The sequence below is a fragment of the Macadamia integrifolia genome, unplaced genomic scaffold (assembly GCF_013358625.1).
Source record: "Macadamia integrifolia cultivar HAES 741 unplaced genomic scaffold, SCU_Mint_v3 scaffold553, whole genome shotgun sequence".
Taxonomy (NCBI): domain Eukaryota; kingdom Viridiplantae; phylum Streptophyta; class Magnoliopsida; order Proteales; family Proteaceae; genus Macadamia; species Macadamia integrifolia.
The window spans coordinates 9872-26355 of record NW_024870482.1 but is presented as its reverse complement, the minus strand read 5'-3'; the positions used below and the strand labels follow the sequence as shown (position 1 = coordinate 26355).

At 34.3% G+C, this 16484-nt stretch overlaps 1 non-coding gene across 1 annotated transcript; it reads left to right on the top strand.

The window, feature by feature from the left end:
* The first annotated feature begins 15768 nt into the window (after window positions 1–15768).
* Window positions 15769–15876, top strand: LOC122069212. The gene has a single exon (XR_006137402.1). It is a non-coding gene; the product is annotated as a small nucleolar RNA R71 (small nucleolar RNA).
* Window positions 15877–16484: the final 608 nt, after the last annotated feature.

Genomic DNA, 16484 nt, shown 5'->3' with positions numbered 1-16484 from the left:
TGAAGTTATTTCATTTAAAGAAGAACATAATCATAAGTTTACATCCTCACCAATGAAACACACATGTTAAGGTCAAACAGAAAGATTACACCAGCTCAAGTAGTTGTTGTAGATAATACAGAGAAATATGTAATATCCATCAAATAAACCATTGATTTATTAAATATGCAAGTTGGGATTGTTAAAATCTTTGATTTTTTAATGTTAATTATAAAATTTATATATATATATATATATATATACACTATTAAAATATGCATATGCAAATGCACGTGTAGTCTTATGTTAGGAGGAGAGAGAGAGAGAGAGAGAGAGAGAGAGAGAGAAAGGCAACCAATGACTATTGATAGTTCATATAAAATTTGCTACGAGCAAAGGAAACTGATAACAATTAACTATTGCATTATCGAGGGTAGTTCAATGTACAACCTACATTAGAACCTTGACAACATACTCACTTTTTGTAGTATATAGACTGTGACCAACATTAAATATTATATAGAACCAGTTTATACTATAAATACAAAATATTTTAGTTCCAGCTTTTAATTCAGTGACTTCACAAAGTTGAAGGTTTTCCAATCTTTTGAAGAAGGCAGCTTTAAGGTCTTTGGCTAAATAAAACCAATTTTGTGCTAACCTTCACATGAGAAAAGAGAAGGAAAAAGAAATATCATTGTTTTGAGCATCAATGTTATACAACATAACTTTGAAACTTCACATGATTGGGATGTGAAGCTACCCCTTATCGCAAAGTGCTTTCTCTTTGTTCAATGAACTAAACATGATATATTCTTGAGGGTTCATGCCTCAACTCTTTTGTAATTTACCTACAAACGAGAGATATGAAGAGTTAATTGTCATATGTGAGAGAAATGGTCGGATCAAGGACAAATTAAACAAGAGAGAGAGAGAGAGAGAGAGAGACGTATAATTGGGAATATACCCAGGAAAATTGATGCCCAATATTTTAGATACATGTAAAAAAAAAAAAAGGATTCCCATCACTTTATTTTGTCCATCAATGCCTCAATTTCTATATCAAACTTTTATTTTTCAATTCTCACAATGTAATCGAATTGCCAATCCTCTCTCTTCTTCTTCAATTTGCACCAAAAGCAACCCAACTTGGATGATACGTCCTACATTAGGCTTAATGGTTGCAAAAAAGCAATTAATTATATATAAAAAAAAAACATGTCTCTTTTGCTTTCAAATATGCCCCCTCTTTACACTTGTAATGGAAGGAAGTGAGTCAGCTATTGGATGCTCACATGTTTGACCAGGTGACCATACGAGTAGCAGATCCAAAACCAATTAAAAGCAAGGTCTCCTAAAAAAAAAAGAACCTTGGTATCTTTTTAACTGTAGGGGGGACTATTTTTTTTTTCTGGTAGTAATAAAAAAAAACAACTATTATTTAGAAAGTAATAGTAGAGAGAGAGTCGAGGGCATGAGAATTAGTAAATTTAGATGTATCAAACTCCAGGAATGCCGTTGTTCAATCTCGTCCGGTACTCTACCGCTTTTCTTTTCTCTTGTTGAATCCTACTTTGCTTTCTAGTAGCGTTTTCAGGTCACGGCGGTATGGAAGGAGAGAGATTTCCTCTTTCAGATTGCAAGCGGATCAGAAACGATTTCCTTTCTGTCTTGTTATGTTCCGGGAGAGGGTTACTTTGACTTTGAGATAAACTACCTTCGGAATAGACTGGACGCGGTAGATTTTCTAAACCTCCCTTTTCTTGCAATCCAACACGACTTTGACTTAATTGTCTCTTTGAACTCCTTCGGTACTTGTTCAGCCATGAACCACTTGGCTTCTGTGGCGAGAACATTTCCCACCCTACTCTGTAGAGAGAGCTTAGTCCCTCTTCTTCGGGCTCTTTTTAAACAAATAAGAAGGCTACAAATAAGGAGAAATAATAATTAAAACAAAAAAATATATATATATATATATACCAAAAAAATAAGGAAAACACATACATTCATTCACAAAGCTTGAGCAATGGAGATTGGCAATCAATTTTTTGTTAAACCAGAAAAAAGAAAGTTGGTTAAAACCAGAAACTTTCTTCTATTTATGATTAAGAGAACTGAAATATAGAAGTAAAGATGAAGAGAATTCAAATCACAGTAACTAAACTTGGCTCAGTTGCATGTTGAGAAAAAACTGGACCTTTCCTTCTCATATCATATATAGCTTTTTCCCATCAAAGTCTAAAAATCAACTTTTTCTTAATTATATATAACATTGAAAAAATGAGAGAAATAGATGAAGCATCGCTTTTGTATTCATGAGTAATGAGTGGGACTTTGGTGATGAGTTCTACTCCTACCATAAACTTTAATTACACGGTGATCTAAATAAAGTTTTTTACCAAAGAAGGATTGCGACTTTAGTGGAGGAGGATTCCGATCCGGAGGTCATCGGTATAACTTTCTTCGAATAGAATATTGTTGTCTTCTCTTTGCGTTTATCGTTGTCTATCTACTTCTTTCGACACTCTAAACTGCAAAATGGGGTGTCTCCGCACAAATCATGAAACCTCACCTTTGAAATTAGTATTTATCATATATATCATACTATTATATAAAAGCATGTACTCATGCTTCGTGGCTAATCTTTTTTTGGACTATTTTACCATGCTTACAAATTTAAATACCTTAATTTCCTCATTATCACTTTTATTCATCTTTCTCACTTTTTCTATTTCTTTGGTACCCTTCACAATCTCTCAATCTTAATGCTTCCATCTAAAAAAAAAAAAAAACTCTTTCGTCATCATCTCTCTCTCTCTCTCTCTAATATTTAGAAACACATATTTGTTTCTTTATTAAGTTAAAAAAAATTCTTTNTATTTTGGAAATCTTTCTCTTATTTTATTTATTAGTTTTTTAGTATATCAACAAAATCTTCCTTCTTTCTTCCTTTCATTAGGAAGAAAAATCTCAAGAGTTTCTTTTCTTGTTATTATTGGTCTTTGTGTATTGGGTTTTTAGTTATATATCACTTGGTTTAAATCTTAATGCTTCCATCTATAAAAAAATAAAATAAAATCATATCTCTCTCTCTCTCTCTCTCTCTCTCTCTAATATTTAGAAACACATATTTGTTTCTTTATTAAGTTAAAAAAAATTCTTTATTAAATTCTCACGCCATCTGTCTCTCTTTTTCTCTCTCCTTATTCCTCTACTCTCTTTCATTCTAATATTAGTTTCTTCATTCAGTAATTATTATTTTTTTATATTAGATTCTCACTCTCCACTCTCCACTCTCCCAAATACTCACGCACCTTGCTATTCAAAAAAAGAAAAAAAAATCCATCTCACGGGTTAAAAAGATACCAATTTTGCTATTTTGGAAATCTTTCTCTTATTTTATTTATTAGTTTTTTAGTATATCAACAAAATCTTCCTTCTTTCTTCCTTTCATTAGGAAGCAAAATCTCAAGAGTTTCTTTTCTTGTTATTATTGGTCTTTGTGTATTGGGTTTTTAGTTATATATCACTTGGTTTAAATCTTAATGCTTCCATCTATAAAAAAATAAAATAAAATCATATCTCTCTCTCCCTCTCTTTCTCTCTCTCTAATATTTAGAAACAAATATTTGTTTCTTTATTAAGTTTTAAAAAAAATTCTTTATTAAATTCTCACGCCATCATCTCTCTTCTCTCTTTTTCTCTCTCCTTATTCCTCTACTCTCTTTCATTCTAATATTAGTTTCTTTATTCAGTAATTAGTATTTTTTTTATATTAGATTCTCACTCTCCACTCTCCACTCTCCACTCTCCCAAACTCTCACGCACCTTGCTATTCAAAAAAAGAAAAAAAAAAATCCATCCCACTCTTACGGTTAAAAATATACCAATTTTGCTATTTTGGAAATCTTTTTCTTATTTTATTTATTAGTTTTTGGTATATCAACACAATCTTCCTTCTTTCTTCCTTTCATTAGGAAGCAAAATCTCAAGAGTTTCTTTTCTTGTTATTATTGGTCTTTGTGTATTGGGTTTTTAGTTACATATCACTTGGCAAGAATCCGGAGAAATTGAAGATTTTCTTTTGGGTTTTTGTTTGATTGTATAATGAATGGTAATTGATGATATTAGAAAGACAGAAACAAACTGATAGTTGAGTTTTCATGCTTAGACTTTTCGAATCTTGTAATATTCGTGCCTTTTCTTGTTTTCCTGTTCATTTTCTCTGTGGGTTCTTGATGTTCTGGTTTTCAGTTGTAGCTCCCTTTGAGTTCTTTCTAATGAATTATGATGGTAAAGAGTCATCCTAGAGAGAATGATTGTAGGCTTAATTTGTTGCAACGCTCTAATGAAGTTTGATAGTCTTCTTTTTTTTTTAGTATTCTTTTGTTTGAAATAGATATTTAATTCAGATGCCTACAAATTCTCTTATACTAGATTTTTTTTTTCTTCTCATGAACGGGGAATTCCATGAACAGCTCGATGTTTCTGTTTTATTAGAGGACTTGAGGTGCTTCTGACGGAAAATTTGAGTGTTCTTTGTGGTTGTCTTTGTTTCTAGCAGGTATCATAAGGTACCTGGAGTCAAAAAGCCAGCAAGCATGGCAAATAATGCTACGGAATGTGTAGAAAGGTAAACCAGTGAATTTCTGATTCTTCTAGACTAGGCAATAAACATAGAGTTATGCGACATTGTTAATATGGATCCCGGGTATGGTTCTTGCACTCTGTCTCTTTCTTTTGGTTGGTTGTTGTGCAACGTTTTACTTTCCTAATTTCTGGTTTCTCTTTGTCTTTGCCTACAACTCTCTTTTTTCAACTGGCGACTTTCTTTCTGAAATGCTTGTCCTTCGGAGCCAAAGTACTATCAATAACTAGCCTTTGTCTCTACAGTTTTTGGCCAATGAGTTCACAACTATTTCTGCATCCCCTAAAGTATGGGAGAAGAATAGGATCCAAGCTCTTTCCACAATCTAATTCACTTATGTGATTTATTGCATGTCAATATTCATACCTGTGTTGGTCTTCTTCTTTCTCTTTGCTTATGTTTTTATGTTAATGTTTTCAGTTATAAACCCCATTGTTAATCTTCTGTTAGAATTATTTCTGAAGATCCCATGTTGGTTTGATATATTGAGCAATAATCATTCCATTGCCTGTGAAGAGAGTTTAACTTGATATTTGATAAAGACTATCAGGTCAGTCGAATTATTCTCTCTCTCTCTCTCTCTCCTACAGAAATTTTAATTGAGGATTTTTTGGACATCCTAAGAAATGGGTGTGAAGCTTTGCAACAATGTGAGGAAATTTATGGTAGCTTTAATAGTGATTGCAATTTTTATTTGATCACACAATGAGACCTTCTCTCTTGGTCACAATTTCTATTGAAGGTTTGTCTAATCGGTTCATCTCAATTATTTTGTTGCGTGTTGCAAGGGAATGAATTCGTCACTTTTGGGTTTGTTTATAGTCTTACAAACCACCTTGAATTTTATTGCGGAGAAGAGGCCACGAAATGATTTCAATCAGCTTTCCAATTATTCAACTCATAAGCAATCAAGCTCATCAGAATTTTCACATATTGTTTGTTAAATTTTTAGCAACTCATCTAAGCAAATTGCCATTTATTCATTTGAGTGTAGAGTTTTTTCATTGTTAACAAGTTCACTAATTTCCTTTATCCTACTATGAGTTGAACTAGGCATTTTTTTTTCCAACTTAGAAGTGAAGCTATCCTACTATGAGTTGAACCAGGCATTTTTTTTTTTCCAACTTAGAAGTGAAGCTACTGTTTTGTTCATTTTGAGATGCAAATGGATGGATGGTGGGTCTGTGATATGAAGGGTATTGATAGTGAAGAAGTAGACAATGAAGTGTCAAAGGTATGTGATCCACCAGTTGAGTAGGATGGCATTGACTGTGTTACTTGTGACTTGAGCCTGCAGTTCTCTTCAAGTTTCTAATTATTTGATTCGAGTCATTGGCTCATGTGTTGTATTGATGCTTCTACAAAACTCAAGAAGCACCCTCCCCCCAGTCCTTAGAAATTATAGTGCCTCTGGGTCTATCATAATTTGGATTCTGAGAATGCCCAGAAGTAGAAGCACCAAGGTCCCATCTAAACATGTGCATCTTTGGAAGCAGCTTCTCACCCATGAGCTGACTATGAGAGGCTTATCCAAATATAAGAGATAATTATCTTTCCTAGGTAGCGTTGAGTGTTGTATAGAACCTTTATTTATCGACTTTCACTTTTGCAATTTTTTTTTACCCCTCTAAAACCTGAAATGTTGTTTTCTCATAGAATTGAAAATAAATACATGAATAGAGTTTTGCCCCATGACTTCCCTTTCTTGTTTTTCTTCTTTACTGGGAACATTCTTTATTCTTGACAAATTTGGAGTTTAAATTATTTATCGTATTGATAGGTGTCTGACTACACTAGAGGATCTCAAACTAGATTGCGAGTTGCGACCACTAATTCCAATGCTCATTCTTTTTTTAGGATTTGTTGTCTTTGGATGAGTTCCCAGTCTTTCTTTGTTAAACTATGTTTTCTATGTACACCTCCTTCCCTCTCTTTGATAATTTGGTATTTCAGCATGGACGATTTTGGGCCTTCATGTCATTAGCATGATGTTGTAGTTAATTAGCATCTTAAATATTTAATTTCACCTTCATATATCGAGTGACTCTGTGGAAATTAGTTGAATTCAGTCACAACAAAATCAATCTTTTGGTTTCCTTTGTTGCACTTTTTTCAATTCTTTTTCTTTTCGTTAACCACTCTTAACACTTGACTAAGGGTTTTTAACACCCTTGATTTTCTGTTTTTATTTCCTTTGAGCAGGAGTTAGGAATTTTCAAGCTTTTCTTTCCTTTAAATTATAACTATCTCTCCTTCAATACCGAATGATATTTGATCCCATTCGATGCCTTTGTTTCCTTTTATTTTGAGGAGGTTTGGTGGAGGCTTCAAACTATTGGTTTTCTTAATTGCTGTAGATGATAGTCTTATTCATTTTAAGAAGATGTATGTGTAAGTACATAATGTGAATCTTGTACAGTATTAGTATCGCTATATCAGCTGCCAAACAACATTTTTAGTGTTTTCAATTAATGATAGACATTGAATTATATGGATAAATAGTTCTTTCTTTTCTTGGATTTTTCTATGTTTTTCTTCATTTTATTTCAATTATTTTGGGGAATCATTTTGGATCCTATGATTCATGATTTGGATACCAATTTGATTCAACAACACATCATTGGGATTCTACAATTTGATTTGGTGTTTACATTTATGCTTGTGGTTCCATTTAAACCATGATGTTGTCTTAGAATAAAAGCTCCCATTGAGTGGTATGCCACGTCACTGTTTTCACACATTGATGCAAATACGTTCTTCTTTCTAAACATTTGTGTGCTCAATTCAATTTCCTCAGTCAATGCTGAAAAATGGAGTCTTTAAAGCTGATCATAATTCTTTTTATTGGATCTTTAAGGCTTCATCTGTTCCAGGTTAAACAAAAAGAAAAGTTTTAGGTAAAATTTGTACAACTCAACTCAACACTAAATCTTATACCGACTAAATGGTCAGCTACACAAATCATGCTTCGATTTTCATCTCTATTTCCTACTTAAAATTTTGTTATTTGAAAATTTTCCTTCTATATTATTTTATCTGAAAGCAAATGGAGCCTAAGGGAAAAGACAAACCAATTAATTGGTTTAGAGAAATTAAATGAAAACACATGCAATACAAGGATTAAATTTTGAACTACCTGTGACGTTGAAACTTTAAATCACTACAATCTAGCTTTGGAGTGTTCTGAGTTTGTCAGTTCAATCCTGTTCTCTAACAAACTATGCATTGGGTGTCTCTACACATTATTTTGTTGTTGAGATTTCATGCCTGACTACAACAATATTTTCAGTTTCATGCTTAAGTATAATAATATTTTCAACAAATTTCAATGCCATCAAATGCATTGTACTTTTAATGACCTCCATTTTAAATGTTGCTTTCACTATAACATGCGATTGTTGAATCTCTCTCCCCTCTTCCTTGTTCCATTCTCTTCCTCTCTTTCACATGTGCAATTTTTCCTCACAAACACATTAAAAAAATATATATTTATCCACGTGCATTTGCGCGTGTGTCTTTTTACTAGTATATATATATATATATAAGGGGTGCTGGAAATAGACCTATACATGTAGATGTGAAGCTGTCGTAATTATCGATGACAATGATCAAATTCTTGATCTTCTTATCTCCAATGATGAAAAATGAGTCAGAGTAGTGACTCAGAATGATGAAAATGAGACAAAAAGAAGAGAAAATAAGACATAAATAAGTTTGCAAAATTCAAAAAGAAAATGGAAGCCAATTAGTCATATGCAGCTTCACCACCATGCAAATAAGCCAGCCGAGAGAGAAAAGGAAGAATTTTGGCAAAAGATAATGCAATACAAAGGGAAGGTAGATGGGTAAAGATGGCAAGGGGTTATACCAAATTAATCCATTGAAAACACTCGAGTTAAACCAGAATAAAGAAATAAAGAAACTTAAACCAGATTTATGAAAAGAGATAGAGTTTTATTTAAAAACTTAGAGTTTCAATTAAAGAAATAAAGGAGAGGAGAGTAGGGCCAATCAACCAGTTTAATTTACACTCTCCTCTCTACCATCCACTATTCAATCTCTCATTCATCACTGTAATTCTGAAGTTAGGGTTTGTTCATCCCTATTTTGCAGTCTACCTCCTTACTTGATTACACTACAAGAAACTTGCTTAACAACGGCAGTTTTTTCTACCACCATATATCAAAAAACGCCTCTAAAACAATACCACAGCAGATCAAAAATCCATTTTTGAATCAACTACTCTATTTGAACCATAGTTTAATCATCCAACCATGTATCTACTATTTATCGGTTATTTCTAGAAAAAAAAATGGCTGCCATCAAATAAACTTGTTCACGTGGTGGTAATTTTAAGGCCATAGCACATGAGAGTATTAAATTCATTATTTTAAATGGTCTTAAATCAGATTCAGCTCACAAGCTGTATGAATTAGATTATTTTAAAAAAAAATTAATGATGAGAAACGCAAACTTAAAATTAAAATAATGGTAAAAAATCTTACCAAATCCACAGTGAAGATCGAATGCCGGATGAAAAGGCCATTGTTTCCTCAGCTCTCACAACTAAAGAATTTCCCCTCTTTTCTTAAATTAAAGTGCAATCAAAAACAGAGTTGGAGAGAGAGAGAGAGAGAACGGAGAAGATGGGTGAAAAGGGTTCTACCTCTTTGGTTTTAAGGGTTTCAATAAAATAAAATAAATTACAAAAGAAGCATTGAAGGTGCAAAAATTAAATTCAAATAATAACCTAAAAAATCAGAAGAAATTACCATAAAATAAATCTAGGTACATCGTTGAGTTGCTTACATTGATGTGGAACAAAGGTGTAAGAAGTGTTTCTTCTACAGATTTGACTTGAGAAGAAATGATCCTTCTATATCTCAACTAATGCCAGCCTTTCTTGCAAGAGCTGAGAGAGAGAGAGAGAGAGAGAGAGAGAGAGAGAGAGAGAGAGAGATAAAAACGTGAGAGATTTTTTTGGTAGAAGGGGGTGTAAGAGTTGGAGATTATAAGGAAACTAAACAAAATTAGAAAAGCAATTGAGGGTTTAGAATATAGAAAAATATAGATTTTTTTTTTCTAGTAAAAATTGAAAGAGATAGATTATAGCAAGATAGATGGAGAGAGAAGGAATCAATAAAGAAATAATATAATAAAAGATAGGAAGGGAGAGAGGAACGTGAGAGGCAAATGAGGAAAATATATATATAAGGAAAAGAATTTCAAAAAGAAAGTGGAGAGATTTGTTTTTGGTAGAAGGGGCGTGTGAGAGTTGGAGATTAATAAGAAAACTAATTTTTTTTTTAAAATAATTTTTATTGATAAGGAAACTAAACAAAATTAGAAAACCAACTGACATCAATAGATTAAACATGTTTCCTTCTGGTAGTATTCAAGCAACTCAAAATAGAAAGAGATAGATTATTGCAAGATAGATGGAGAGAGAAAAGAATTAATAAAGAAAGAATATAATAAAAGATAGGAAGAGAGAGAGAGAGAGAGAGAGAGAGAGAGAGAGGAACGTGAGAGACAAATGAGGAAAATATAAATTTTTTTCATTGAAGGAAAAGAGTTTCAAAAAGAAAGTGGGAAACTGAGAAAGAGAGAGAGAAACTAATTTTTCTTTTTTGTCGAAAATAATTATAATAAAAAGAAAAAAGGATAATGAAGAAAATAAGATATTTAAATAAATAAAAAGGGTAAAATAGTCCAAAAAAAGATTAACCACGAAGCATGAGTACATGCTTTTATGCTTTTATTTATATAATAGTATGATATATATATATATATAGAATGACACTACAAAAATGAGATGGCCATGCTATTTTTTATATTTTTATAAATGTAATCAGAGGATCCATCTTAGTTTTATTTGACATAATTTGATGATGATAATCATTAGTATTTTTTTGGCGAATGCTTCAGTGGTTGATTATCGATACTTTTTAGATATTGTATGTTCTTATACAACTTATCGAATGAATGCATATTGTCGGCCTTTGGCTTCATTTCTTAGAGTCAATCACTATGAACAAACAATTATCTTTGGTGCAATATGAATACTTTACGATGAAACTGTATAATCACTTGAGCCTTTTTTTAGACTTTTCTTAGTGCAATATCTAAAAAACAACCGAAAATAATATTTATAAATTAATTGTGTTACAATGACTAAGGAAATATCGAAGGTATTCCCTAACTCACATCATCGTTTATGTGTTTGATATAATTACAAGAATGTTGCCAAGTATCTTGGCCATGTTTTTCATTTATCAAAACAATTTGAATATAATTTTACTAGTTGTGTATATGACTATTGATGTGACAAATTCTGACCAGCAGTAATTAATGGTTGCTTTGAATATCCTAAGAAACCTGCAAGCAAAGAGTGAGTAGAGCACCGGGTCAGGCCGATGCTAAAAACCCTTCGATGCCTAGGTTAGAAAAGCAGGATCAGGTAATTTTCAGATGAATCTCTTCCAGTAAAGTTTTTCTATCCCCCTTTACCTGTTTTTACCTTTTATTTATAGGTGTCCATATGAGGTTGCATGTGGTGTTGGTTCGTCCGAGGTTAGAGTCCTAAGGGGAGGTGACTCTGCGATCCTTCTAAATATTATGATTCTTGAGAAGATCATAGGGAATGTTACAGCATCCATGGTATTTTGAGAATATTCCCTTCTGTCATAGGCGTAGAGTCCTTCACGTGTGGGTTGTTCCGAGTTTTGGGGCTGATCCTTTGGTCGTTGAGTCTCTAGTTGGCATGTCTTGGTGCGATTGGGGCAAGGAATGTGTGCCCTACATTGTAAGAACTAATTACTGACCTGGCTATGAATGTGCAATACATAAAGCCTAGTGGGTCTCCGACAAGCCAAACACTCAACAGATATATGGTCGAGCCATCTTTTCTCATGACATTCTTGTTATAGCAGTGCCCCATCACAGGTCTCATCGCTTCTTCATCGCCTGGCTACAAAGTTCTCTATCAAGGATCTCGGTCCTTTACACTTCTTCTTTGGCATCGCTTTTGTCCAGCATTCTCATGGTCTTGTTCTCTCTCAAGAATGTTGTATTGATGATTTGCTTAAGCATTCTGGGATGGTCAATTGCAAGCATGCGCAGACACCCATGGCCACCTCCTCTAAGCCATCTACTTTAGGGGGTGATCCTTACTCTGACCCTACCAGGTATTGATCAATTGTTGGTGCACTGCAATACATCACTCTCACAAAGTTTGATGTCAGTTTTGTGGTTAATCGAGCCTGTCAACATATGCATGCTCCGACTGGGAACAACTGGATTTTGGTCAACTGCATTTTGTGCTATCTTAAGGTAAGTCGCTCTCATGGTCTTCTCCTTCAGCGCTCGTCTTCCTCCTCCCTGCATGCCTTCAGTGATGTTGATTGGTTAGGAAGCTCTATTGATTTTCGATCCACTTGTGGCTATGCCATTTTTCTAGGACCAAATCTTATCTCTTGGACGTCTCGTCAACAAAAGACAATTACAAGATCCTCCATTGAGGTGTGATGAGCACATTTATGTGTGAAATCTAGGGTAGTAAAACATGCATTTTACATATTTAGAATGGAGCTACCTTGGGTTTTACTCTATTTTTGCAGGTTTTATATTTTAAGGCCTTAAGGACTATTGGGCGCTATATCTCCAATTTTACACGTAAAGAGGTCCTATTTCTTTCCATGGTTGCGAAGAGGACAAAATTTTGAGCAAGATGGACGTGTCCAATTAAAAGTACGCATTCGTTTGGTTATTCGTACAAGTGATTATTCTTTTCAGGCCAGAAAAAGAATAATGGATCAGAACTGAACCGAGATGCAGAACCAGCCCGTTTGCAATTGTCTCAGAGGCACAAGGAATACTCCAAATGCCAACAAGGATCGATGGACCACATCCTTAAGTGATTGAAGATTTGTTTTTGGTAATAACAACTACCTAGTGTAGTTGGTGAGCTATGGTGTGCAAAATTCCCTTGCTCACCAAGAGGTCTCAAGTTCGAATCTTATGGTTGTTTTTTTTAGAGAATTTTGTTGAAGATTTTCTGCTTTTCACTCACTTAAAGCACTAATGGCATGGAGGGGATTTCCACATCAAATTAGAAGCAAGCAAAATAGTGGAAGGATTCCTGCGCAAGAAGAGAAGAAAAAAAAGAAGAAAAAAAAAGAGGAGAAATAAAGATTGTCCAAATCTTCTCTCTCCTCCACATCATCACCCATCAAAAGATTGTCCAAATCACATAAAGCAAGAAGAAAATGGTCCCTTGGTGGGAGAAAAAGAAGAAAAATAAATTAGAAAAAAAAAGAAAGAAAATAAGCAAACAAATTATAGGAAATTTCTCAAAGTTTATTTCTCTCTTCTCTCTCCTCCACCTTAGCACTTTTGGTCTCAAAACATCTCACAACCAATTGTGGGTTTCTCTCTTTTAGGAAAGAGAAATTTGTTACCCTACCTCCCCATTCCCTATAAATACAACTCATGTAAGAGGAGGGGAGACAATTCATTCTTCTTCTAGTTATTTTTTAGTTGCTCTCTCTCTTCCTCTCTCACTCTGTAGTTTTAGTTCTTCTCTATTTTTGCTTTAATCACTTTTGTAATAGTTTTTTTATGTCAATTAATGCAAGCACTCTTTTATTTTTATTCAGCCTTTTTATGTTTATGATTTATGCAATTGAGTTGTAATTTTTTTAAGTTATAGTTCTAGGCTTAGATCTAGGTGACAAGATCACGAGCCGTGGAGCAATTTTTTTTTTCAAGTTCAAGCATTGATTCAAGTAAGTAGGCTCCTTCAGTAGTCTTCTCTCCCCCCTCTCATTCCCTCTTCTGACTACCCTTTCTTTCTTAATTTAGGATTTTTATTTTCATTCGTTACATTATTGCTATCCCTTTCCCCCAAGGTTCATGGCTAGTGTATGTGTTGGCTTTGCCCCTCCTAGCCATAGAACCATCAATTTATTGTTTTTATTTTAATTGTCTCCCTTTCCCTAAAGCCAAGTAAAGTAACCCTTGTAAGAGTGACTCTCTGGTCAAGTAGGGAAGCTCATATTATGATGCATCCCTCGGGCTAAGTAGAGAAACCTACTTGTGAGTCGCTCTCTAGCTTTATCCCCTTTCTTTTACTTTATTTTTATTTCAGCATTTTTTTTCCTTTATTTATTTTTTTTAATTGCGTGGGTTGTTTATTTTTAGTTATTTATTTATTTAATTTTAATTGCGTGGCTTGCGTCTTTAAATTCTTAGATGACGAATGGTTATGACGTTATTTTAGATACATATGTTTAGGACGGTAATTAGAATTAGATCACAACCATTAATCGATTCACTTTCGCATTATTAAAAGAAATAAAAAAATAAAATGGTTGTTCTCCCTGTGTTCGACCCGTAGCTACACTGATCCGTACACTTACGGTTACATTTTAAATCTCAAACAAACGCCTTTTTGGGCACACTAGTGATATGTTTGTGAGTACACAAATCTTTTAGTACCTTTGCATAGGCAGGGATCTGGGATATGGCATCCAAAAGGGAGATGTTCACTTCTACCTTTTTTAAGACTTCTAAAGTATTATCCATTGACGCAGTCTTCCTTTTGTTTACCAATCGATTAGGAAATGGGACAGGATGAATATAATGACTGTTAGGGATTTGCCCCTGTTCAGAAGAATCATTTTTGGTTTCCTCAACCAAATCATCTTTAGTTTCAGAAAAATCTTTAGGTTCATCAGACGAACCTAAAACAAGAGGCACACTTGTGTCCTCAACTGAAGGAGAGTTAACATGAGTAATAGATGAGGAAGATTTAGGAACGCTCTGTTAGTACTCTCTACACTGTTCCGTATGCTTGCGGTTACATTTTAAATCTCAAACAAATGCTTTTTTGGGCACACTAGTGATACGTTTGTGAGTACACAAATCTTTTAGTATCTTTGCATAGGCAGGGATCTGGGATATGGCATCCAAAAGGGAGATGTTCACTTCTACCTTTTTTAAGACTTCTAAAATTTTATCCATGGATGCAGTCTTCCTTTTGTTTACCAATCGATTAGGAAATGAGACAGGATGAATATAATGACTGTTAGGGATTTGCCCCTATTCAGAAGAATCATTTTTGGTTTCCTCAACCAAATCATCTTTAGTTTCAGAAAAATCTTTAAGTTCATCAGACGAACCTGAAACAAGAGGCACACTTGTGTCCTCAACTGAAGGAGAGTTAACATGAGTAATAGATGAGGAAGATTTAGGAATGCTCTGTTGGTACTCTCTACCACTCCTAAGGGCAAAAACAACATTACATTGGTTAGAGGGCCCTTGTTGGGTTTGACCTTGTACTATATTCAGTGGTACATTAGTTGATGTTTGTGAACTAACAGCCTGATGATGCCTAGGGTTAGGCTCTGGTTGACTGGATAAAGTTTCTTTCTCCCTCTCACGCATAATTGAGACAACTTGAGTGAGTTCTCTCGTAAGATTTTGATGGCTTGTCATGAGGAGGGCCATATTTTTTTCTAAGTCACTTATTCTACTTGCCTCTCCAGTATTGATAAACCCAGGGGGTTGCTGATAAGATGATAGGAGAGGGGCCCTAGGAAAACTAGCCTGAGGTCTTACTTTGGAGTCCAGGTTGACCTTGATTATGGAAATTGGAAGGCCCTGCTTGGTTGCCCTGATTTCAAGAGAAATTTGGGTGATTTCTCCATCCTGGATTGTAGGTATTACTATATGGATTATTCTGGTATAATGCATTAACACTATCGTTAGAAGTGCCCCCAGAGGTGTTGGGGCATTCTTCTAGGAGATATCCAGGGGACTGGCACCAAGCACAAATCTTAACCAAATTGACTGATGATGGCTCCCTAGGAACAATAGCCTCAATTCTCTTGATTAGGCTATCCAAATGGGCTTCCTTGGCTACTATCCCATCCACAGAATATCATTTTCCTCCTATGGTTCTTTCACTCTCTTGGGTTGATTCCCACTCACGAGTTTTGTTAGCTAAGTCAAGTAAGAATTCCCATGCCTTTCCTTCATCTGTAAAGGATGTGAATCCCTCAGGGCACATAGACTCTATCATTTGTTTAGTTGGGTAATCAATACCCTCATAAATTATTTAACATAAATACCATAGGTCTAGGCCATGGTGAGGGCATTCTTGGAGTTGATCCTTGAATCCCCCTATAAGTTTGGAAAATGACTCACTAGGCTTTTTGCCTAAACTGAAGGATATCACTTCTAAGCTTATTGGTCTTGTGAGTTGGAAAAAAATTCTTAAGGAAGACAACTGTGAACTGTTCCCATGAGGTTATGGAATTTGTGGGTAACCCATACAACCACTTCTTAGCTTGGTCTTTCAATGCAAAAGTGATAAACCTAAGCTTAACAACATCATCAGAAAGTTGTTGGATCTTACTTAGAACACATACCTCTTCAAATTCCCTTAGAAATAGGTATGCATCCTCAGAGGTCAACCCATGGAAGTGGGGCAACATAGTGATGTATTGAGATTTGAATTCAAAATTATTGCCCTGGGCTTGTGGTAGAACTATGCAGGAAAGTTGGCCTGTTCTAGCAGGGTAAAACCTCTCTTTCAGAGATTTAGGTGAAAGGTTTTGCTATTGGTCTCCCATATTGAAGGGTTTTAAAGAGATCAAACGTATAGGGTCACTACTTTTTGGATCTCCTCTTTCTAACCGATTCTTAGTATTACGTACCCACCTAATACTTATGCAACAGAAAACTACCCACAACTAGAGTAAGACAAGCACAAAAGAATGGATAGCAAAAAAAAAATTTTTTTTTAATGATTTTTAATGATTTTTTTTTTGATTTTTTTGATTTTTGGCTTTTT